We start from the raw sequence: 9,578 nt of genomic DNA, 5'->3' as shown, positions 1-9,578 counted from the left end.
TATTCTTTTCCAAATTGATGTTAGCAATAAATAGCTTTTATTTTGTTTTGTTTTGTTTAGTTTTGTTTTCAGTTTTCCAAGGTAGGGTCTCACTCTAGCTCAAGCTGACCTGGAAATCACTATGTACTTTCAGGGTGGCCTGGAACGCATTGCAATCCTCCTATCACTGCCTCTCAAGTACTGGGATTAATGGCATGCGCCAAGATGTCTGACAATAAATAGCTTTTAAAAATCAGGTTTCTTTAAACCTGGAGTGCAAAATATTGGAAGACCCCACAATGTTTAAAATTTTTAAAGTCATAAAACCCCATGATTATTCTGCAGGCCAGTTTCATGTAATTAATGTTTATTTTGTTTGATCATGCCAGCATGTTCCCAGACCATCTGTTTAATTATTAAGGTTCTAGAAATTACTTATAATTTATTTATTTAGAGAAAGGATCTGTGGTGGTTTCAATCAGGTATCACCCATAAACTCATATTTTTTGAATGCTTGGTCCCTGGCTAGTGGCAGTTTGGGAGGTGGAGTCTTGCTGGATAAGGTGTGTTGCTGTGGGCAGGATTTGGGATGCTATAGTCATCTTTTGCTTGTCATAACTAGGCTCACTCTCCTACCACTGTTTCTCACCTGCTATGGCAAAGGTGATATCCAACCTCTGCTTGTGCCATGCTTTCCCCTACCTTCATTGAGCTTCCCTTTGAGTCTGTAAACCAAAATAAGTCCTTTGCTCCCATCAGCTACTTTGGGTTGACTGCATTGTCCCAAAAACAAGAAGGTTACAACAACAACAATACAAAATTGGTACCAGGAGTGGGGTTGTCACTGCTAGAAACCTGACTGTGTGGTTTTCTTACCTTTTGGAACTGATTTGTGGGAGGAATGTAAAAGGATTTGAAACCTTGTACTAAGAGATGCCTTGTAATGCTGAAAGCAGAATTTGATGGATTATTCTGGTCAGAATTAAAAGACCTAATTGCAAAAAGAACTTTGAACTGTGAGTGAGGCTTGACTTATTAAGGGAAGTGAACTTTGTCCAGATTGGGCTAAAGGTGGTTTATGTGAGAAGCTAGCTGGATTCTGCTCATGACCTGAGAACTTGAGCAAGGTTGAATTTAAAAGAAATAGACTGGTGTGAGCAGATGAATATGTCATAGAAAGAAGTGTAAATGTGGGACTGAACACTGCAGGGCCCTTTAGCTGCAATTGTTTGAGAGATTACCGCCATTGAGATTGGTTCAGATGTTCGGCACTGGGATGGCAGAAATAATGCTGATCATTTGAAAATATGGGATCAACATGCTGAGGGGCTTTTCTTGCTCTAAAAAGTTGGCTTTATTCCCCACTGCATTAACAAATTATATACCTACCTGGTACCATGGGAGCATAACAAATGCAGGAATGAAAGGGGTACTGGATGTGTAATGCAGTTTGTTGGAGATAGAGGCAAGCTTGTTGGAGCCCCTGTGGACTCCATGAAGGCTCAGTAGAACCATAAAGATGAACTGTGGGTTGCAGTGGAGACCCCAGGAGTTTGGAAATGCTAGAACTATGTGACAGCTACCAAAAAAGAGCTTCTGGCTGGGGATGGAATTTTCCCTGGGATATGGGAAGCCCACCTAGAGAGGCAGAATTGGAACCCCAGAGATTTAATCATTGGTTATGGATGTTAGCATTTGACTCACAGGGTTTTGTGTTTGCCTTCTTTGTTTCAGATCATGCATTGGTTCAATCTCCCCTTGAAATGCCATCTTTTTCAGTGTGAATGTTTACTCTGTACCATTATGTGTTTTTTGGTTGTACAGACTCACACTTAATGGACCTTGAACTGTGGGGATATTTGAACACTGTTGGAATTAATTTTTTAAAAAACTGTTTAGCCTTTCAAAGTTGGAATGAATGCATTGCATTTTACAACATGGATGGTCGTGAATTTATGGGGACAGGTTGAAATGTAGTGGTTTGATTCAGGTATCCCCCATAAAGTCATGTATTTTAAATGCTTAGTCCCCAGGTGGTGGAAATTTGGGAAGTGGAGCCTTAATGGAGGCAGTTTGCTGTTGTGCATGATTTTGGAGTATATAGCCAGCTTCTCTCACCAGGGGTCAGCTCACTGTCTCCGGCTGTCTTTTATCTGCTGTGGCAGAGGTGATGTTCAGCCTCTGATCATGACATGCCTTTCCCTGCCATTGTGTAGTTTCCCCTTGAGACTGTAAGCCAAAAGAAGCCTTTTTCTCCCATCATCTGTTTTTGGTGGGTGTATTGCCCCAGCAATGAGAAGACAGCTACAATAGGGGCTAATGTAACCCAGGCTGGCCATCAGACTCAATATTTAGCTAAGAATGACTTGAATTCTTGGTCCTCCTACTTCTACCTCCTTAGTTCTGTGATTAAAGATATGCAGCCCAGTTTATGGTACCTAGGGTGGGTGTTCAACCAAGGGCTTCATGAAGGCTAAGTAAGCATTCTACCAACTGTGCTATATCATAGCCCATAGTTCTGAAATTTTTATCCAGTCCAATGTATGATCTTAGAGTTATCAGAAATCTATACTTGGCAAAGTCTTTCCATCTTTCCATGAACTTCTTGGACAGAAGATTTTAGGATTTTATAATCACTTGCAAAAGAGGTTTCATAAAAAGCATAGGAATACATAAATGATCATAGACAATAGACTTTTGTTGGCTTGGTTAGAGATAAGATGAGAGTCCATAGTAACTAGCAAGTGATGAGGAAACTGGTTGTTTATTTATATTATGGCACACCACATCTTAACATCATATTAACACAATAGTAATGATGGCTCACAGCATCAGACTTCTAGGAATTTAATACAGTTTCTGTAATACAAGTTAATAACATGTTCATGCAAAGATTTAATATGTCTGTCTGTATTTCCAATAGCCCTTCTGGAATAGTCTCGAGTAAGTTCAACTTCAAAAAAAAATTAATTCAGAATTTGATTTGGGGAAGTTTTAAAAATGTTTAGGGTTTAAAGCAATCATAGGGCCAAGGATCATTATGAAATCATACCAAAGGAACAACAAGTCTTAAAGGCAAATACAGGTGAAGTCATATAGCTGTAAGAAGATTAACTCTTTCATCATTGAGAAAAGTCATGTTTCTTCAGTAATCAAACCCTATTAAAAGGCAGCATAAAGCACAAGAAATGATTATCAAACCCACTATCTTTGCTTCTGAGGCTTGTTACTTAAAAGATAAGGAAAAATCTTTCACTATTTCCTGATAAAAGCATATCTAAACTCTAAGAAAACCTTATTTTAATAAAGTAGAACAAATTCTAGTTTTATATTAGTGTATACTTGTTATTGATGTTTCAGTTTTTGAATTAGAAATAATTCCCTTCTAATTTTGGCCAAGTTTAGCACACATACATTTCAGAAGATCCCTCCACAAGCCTTCTACAACATTCTTATATTTCTTTAGTTATTTGTCTTATACTTTAAATATTTTGTTCCTCTCTCTCCCTCTCTCTCTCTGTATATATATGCAAGTGTACATGGATACACACATGCCACAGGGTGTATGTAGAGGTCAGAGGATAACCTTGAGGTGTCTGTGTTCTTGTAACTTAAGACAAGATCTCTTGCCTGCAAATGAATGCAAGCCTAGTTGGCCTTTAAGCTTTGGCTTCTCCTGGCTCAGCGTGCCATTGTCTTTGGTGTGTGGGAATGGCAGATACAAGTGCCACTTCGCGTTCAGCTTTACCTGGGGGCTGGGCATTCAACTCAGCTTGGCAGGCTTTGGCAAGCAATCACCTTTAATCATTGAGCCAACTCTAAGCCTCTAAATCTTTTTACTCTACTTTTAATTACCATACGTTGATTAGAATTAATTTAGTGGCTGTATTATTTTGTTCTGCTTTAGCAAAATATATGGCACTGTGTACTTTATGAAGAAAAGAGTTTTACATCGCTCACAGTTCTGGAGGCTGAAGTCTGAGATCAGGTGACCCCACATGTTTGGACTCTAGTGAGTCAGTGGCAGATGGAGTCGCTGAAGAAGCAGCGAGAAGGAGACACACATGATAACAAGAGTGTAGAAAGACCAGCCTTGCTTTTAAGTTTTTACAACATCTTTATCTTGTGAGAATTAACTCACTCCTCAAGACCAGCACTAGGCTCTTCCGAGGTCAGTACTCCCATGACTTAATTCCCTTGTACTGGGCCTCATGTCTTTTTTGGTAATATTTTGACATTTGTTTTTTGAGACAGTGTCTTTCTCTGTTGCCCTGGTTTACCTGACACTTACTGTGTAGCCCAGGCTGGCTTCGAACCCATGTCAATCTTCTTGACTCTGCCTTTGGAGTGCCATGATTATAGGCACATGCCAGTATTTTTTAGCCTAGACATCGCTCTTAAAAGCTCTACCAACTCAACATTATCACACTAGAAACCAAGCTTCTATCATGGAAACTTTCAGGGGGCAAACCACATACAAACCTACTGAAAACCTAGGAAGTAGGAATTTTGATTGTCATATGCCAGTATCTCATAAATATCGACTTAATATTTTGAAAAAAAAACACATGTGCTTCTTTTTTTTTAATTTATTCATTTATTTAGGAAAGAAAGAGGCAGATAGAGAGTGGGTGCCAGGGCCTCCAGCCACCACAAACAAACCCTAGACACGTACATCCCCTTGTGCATCTGGCTTACATGGGTAGTGGGGAATGGAACCTAGGTCCTTAGGCTTTGCAGGCAAGCATCTTAACCACTAAGCCATCTTTCAGCTCTCACATACCTCTTCAAAGAATAATTTATCCATGTTTACTAGCATACCCAAATATATTTAGCTACTCTATACCATAAAAAAATAAGATGCTAGCCAGCTAGGCACAGTGGCACTTGCCTGTAATCCCAATATTCAGGAGGCTAAGGGAGATAGATACTGAGTTCAAAGCCAGCCTGTGCTACAAAATGAGACCACATATCAAAAAAATAAAAGCAGGATGGAGAGACGGCTCAGTCAGTAACGTGTTTTCTGTATAAGCATGGGAGCCTGAGTTCAGCTCTCCATCCAGTGCCCATGTTAAAGCTGAGTATGACCTGAGCCTGTAATCCCAGCATTAAGAAGGCAGAGACAGATGGATCTCTGGGGTTGGCTGACAAGCTTGTCTAACTAAATGAGTGAGCTCTAGATTCAGTAAGAGACCCTTTTTCAAAAAATAAGGAGGAGGGCTGGAGGGACAGGTTACCGGTTAAAGTGTTTGCCTGCAAAGCCACAGGACCCAGTTCGATTCCCCAGGACCCATGTTAGCCAGATTCACAAGGCAGCACACGCATCTGGAGTTAGTTTGCAATGGCTGGAGGCCCTAGTGTGCCCATTCTCTCTCTCTCTCTCTCTCTCCCCCTCACTCCTTCTTTCTCTGATAAATAAACAAATAATTTATTTTTAAAAAAGGTGGAGAGCATTTGAAGAAGACACCTGATCACAACCCCTGGCCTCCCTATGCATGTGCACACACCTGCACTCACACACGCACCCATACACATGTGCACATGCACGCACACACACTCACACAAGATGCTAAGTAACTACACTCAGCAATTAATGTTTCTCTAATTTGGTTAATACAAATGAGCAATGCTCTTTTGTATAGTTACCAAAATGGAGGGAACTCTTTGCTCATTATTTTGTAGTACACTATTTTTATAAGAGAAAGCTGTTGAAAATACTACATGCTAACACAGACAATGTGATAAACAACCCAGGTGAAGAGATCAGCAGGAAGACAGGACCGGGGCCACAGGCCTGGACTAAGCCTTTCACTATACTGTTGAATGGCCTGGATCTGCTGTGTTAGCTGAGAGCCTTCTTTGATGGAGACAGAACAGATGACGACAGGCCTGGGGACCCACGGCCTGCTTGGAGTACACAAACGTACAGGGGGCATTTTTGTCTTCAGGCAGCAGTGGGAGGTAAGGTATGATTTCCAACAGCTCAGTGTTTGCCACCATCACAATGAACTCAGAGATACCACCTGTACAGTGGCTTTGTGGCCTCACTGGCTCCTTTCTGAAGTTGTTTGCAGCTACATGGCTGCTGAACAAGATCCAGTAGTTTCTTGGTGCCGTGGGCATCTGTGAGGGGTAGGCCTGCTGATTAACATCAGCCTCTGTCATGGCTGTGAGCTGCCAGACTCGATATGACATCCTCTTACTGATTTTTAACAATTACCCATGAAAATCTCCTGAGGCTTTGGGCAAAGCTAGCTATCATCTCGAGTTATTTCCCTATTAATGATTTTTTTACAGCATGTCAGGGAGTCATCAACAAAGCAAGAACCCTAAAGTCAAGGCATGTTTTTTGTGGCTTTGTGTTTTGTTTGGGCTGATAACTCAGGAGACATGGCTGAGTTTCATTAAATGGAAAATGTTAGTGTTTTTGCCAAAGATTTGCCCAAATCACATGACCTTGAAAGGAATTTGGGGTCAGTTCCTTTGTTTTCTAGCAATTTTAGAAATGTTCTTTTATCTCAAAGCCAACATACATAAAGCCTTGCCCAATATTGTCAGAAAAACTGACAGATATTTTACTTTCTCAGTTTTTACAGTCAAGTACCATGTCAATAAGAAAGGAAGGACACTGAGGAGCAGTCAACTAGAGGTGGCTGTGGGAGACATGGGCCTGACAGAGGGAACAGAGTGCTCTCTCTTCCACATACAGTGCTCAATTAGGCCAACTGTTGACCACAGAGCTCCTTCAAAAATCCCATCAGGGCTGGGGCCACAGTTCAGGGGTAAAGAGCTTACCAAGCGTGCATGAGGCCGTGGGTTCAAGCCTTAGCATTGCCAAAGCAAAGGAAGGTCCTCTCCAGACACCTCTTCATCTGATTCCATCAGGACCAACAGCAAGTATTCAGGGCAGTAATGAATTCCTGAGCAATAGTTCCATTGCAGCTAACGAGAGAAAGTCAAACCAACCAAAAAAATTCCCATCCAGTTTCCAATACGAAGGTACATTTAACAAGTGACCCAACATCAAAATTTGAAAGCTGCACAAAGGGAATAAAGAGATGTAAACTGTTTGTCATCCAAAACCATCCCTAAGAATTATCACAAGAGGAAAGACTAGGTAATAGCCAGGTAAGCTACCTAAGAATGGACTGACGACCATATTTCTCACTGTCCATATTCCTGAGTGCCTCTCACAGACAGAAAGTCAAGTTCTCAGGACAGAGAAAGAGAGAGAGCAGGCAAAATGGTAAGGGTAATTTCAAAATGTAATGTTGCTTAAATATGGAAAAGTCCACATAATAGCCATCATAAATTTTAATGATCTTTAATAATATTTGGCCCTTTCTATAAACCTTTGTTGCTTTTGAGGCTTACTGCTTACACATACAAAAGATAGTCATAACCAAAAGGTTGAACAGAAATTAAGGATCCTATTTTTATGTTGTATAGCTTATTCTTTAAGTGTGTGTATATGTGTAGAGAGAGTGTGTGTGTGTGTGTGTGTGTGATCCTCTTTTAGTCTTCTACTTTAGTTCCTTGAAGCAGTCTCTCATTGAATCTGGACATTGTGCAATTTTTTTTGGGTTAAACCGGCTGACCAATAAGTCAAGCAACCCTCCTGTCTCTACCTCCCTCTACCCCAGAGTTGCAAGCATGCATGGCCACGCCTCACTTTTATGTGGGTGCTTGGATCAAACTCATGTGTTCAGGCACGTACAGCAAGTGCTCTTACCCAGAGTCATCTCCCCAAGTAATGTAATGTCTTCAGCACACCTCATTTCTGGAGGATGCTGGGTGATCTAATGGCTTCTAGCCATCCTTGCACCAGCTCGTGCTAAGACTAGAACTTTAGTTTTTAGTGATGGACACTAATATCTCTCAAGTGCTTGAGCTGTGCCCACCATCAAGTTGTGGGCTTGGCTTTCAGACTCCTTTGACCATCCTAGACAAGAATTTTCCAGTTTCTGTCTGGTCCAGTACCTTACCTGAGAGTCCAAGGAAAAGAAATGAACAGGCTAGAACCCAATGCCTGGGTCCTCCCAAACATGCAGCGTGCCCAGCACAGCAGCCACAGCTCACTGTGGCCACAGCCAGTCACCTTTAGCACTGCAGCTCCCCAGCGACACCACACCAAACAGAAAAGAGCCTTCGCAGAACACAAATTTAGGAGCTAGGAACATGGCTCACTGCTAAAAGGCACTTGATTGCAAAGTCTTCTGGTCCAGGTTCGATCTCAAAGCCACCCACATAAAGCCAGATGCAAAAAGTGGTGCAAGTATCTGGCATTTGTTTATCATGGTAAGAGGCCCTGCCATGCACCCATGCACATGTACACACACACATACAAATATGTTTTTTAATTATTTTATTTATTTGAGAGAAAGAAGGAGAGAGAGAGAGAGAATGGGTGCACCAGGGCCACCAGCCACTGCAAATGAACTCCAGATGCATGCATCCCCTTGTGTATCTGGCTTACATGGGTCCTGCATAGTCGAACTGGGATCCTTTGGCTTTGCAGGCAAATGCCTTAAACACTAAGCCGTCTCTCCAGCCCCCCCACCCACAAATACATTTTTAAAGACAAATTTAAGTCTTGGGAGATGGCTAGACAATAAAGATATTGAGTTATGAGGACTGGAGTTCAGAACCCCAGTAGCCATGTAAAATCTGGGCATAGTCATTGGTGCACACCTATAATCCCAGGGCTAAGGGGATGGAGACAGGAGAATCCCTAGGGCTTGCTGGCTAGCTTGTCTAGCTGAATTGGTAAGCTCAAAGTTCCATGGGAGCCTCTGTCTCAAAAAATAAGTTTGGAAAGTAATTGAGATAGACAGCCTATGTACACCATTAGCCTACACATGCATACATACCACACATACATGTGTCCCCACACACAGGAGCACATATACAAACATAGACTGATGCATAGTCTCACTCTAGTGCAGGTTGACCTAGAATTCACTATGTAGCCTCTAACTCACAGCAATCCTCCTACCTTTGCCTCCCCAATGCTGGGATTAAAGATGTGAACCACCACTCCTGGCTCACAGATATATTTTTTTAAATTTTTATTTGTTTATTTTTGAGAGTGACAGACAAAGAGAGAAAGAGGCAGAGAGAGAGAGAGAGAAAGAGAATGGGCACGCCAGGGCCTCCAGCAACCACAAACGAACTCCAGATGCATGCACTCCCTTGTGCATCTGGCTAACGTGGGTCCTGGGGAATCAAGCCTCAAACTGGGGTCTTTAGGCTTCACAGGCAAGCGCTTAACCGCTAAGCCATCCCTCCATCCACAGATATTTTTAATAAAGACAAACTGGCTATGGATTCCAAAGCCAGAAGATGAGGCATTAGATGCAAATCAAGCAGAGTCAGGCCCTTATCTCCCACCCTGCAGGCTCCTTGAAGAAGACAGAAGGCCTCAAAAGTCAGGATCCTCTGTCACCATCCTCAACGGGTCTTGAGAGTCATCAGTGCTGCCCTTTTGGTTCCTCTGTCAGTCACCAGAGCCATCAAAATTAAGACAAACACAAAGACCTTAACTGACCTCTGTGGCAATTCTGGCACTGGCCAGCACCTCTTTCTGTCAACTGGGAAGA

At 42.0% G+C, this 9,578-nt stretch overlaps 1 pseudogene; it reads right to left on the bottom strand.

Moving 5' to 3' along the window:
- Positions 1-5,696: 5,696 nt before the first annotated feature.
- Positions 5,697-6,144, bottom strand: LOC101606411 (annotated as a pseudogene).
- Positions 6,145-9,578: the final 3,434 nt, after the last annotated feature.

The sequence above is a fragment of the Jaculus jaculus genome, chromosome 3, assembly GCF_020740685.1.
Source record: "Jaculus jaculus isolate mJacJac1 chromosome 3, mJacJac1.mat.Y.cur, whole genome shotgun sequence".
Classification (NCBI taxonomy): Eukaryota; Metazoa; Chordata; class Mammalia; order Rodentia; family Dipodidae; genus Jaculus; species Jaculus jaculus.
Note: the sequence above shows the minus strand (reverse complement) of the source record. Positions and strands in the feature narration are given on the sequence as shown.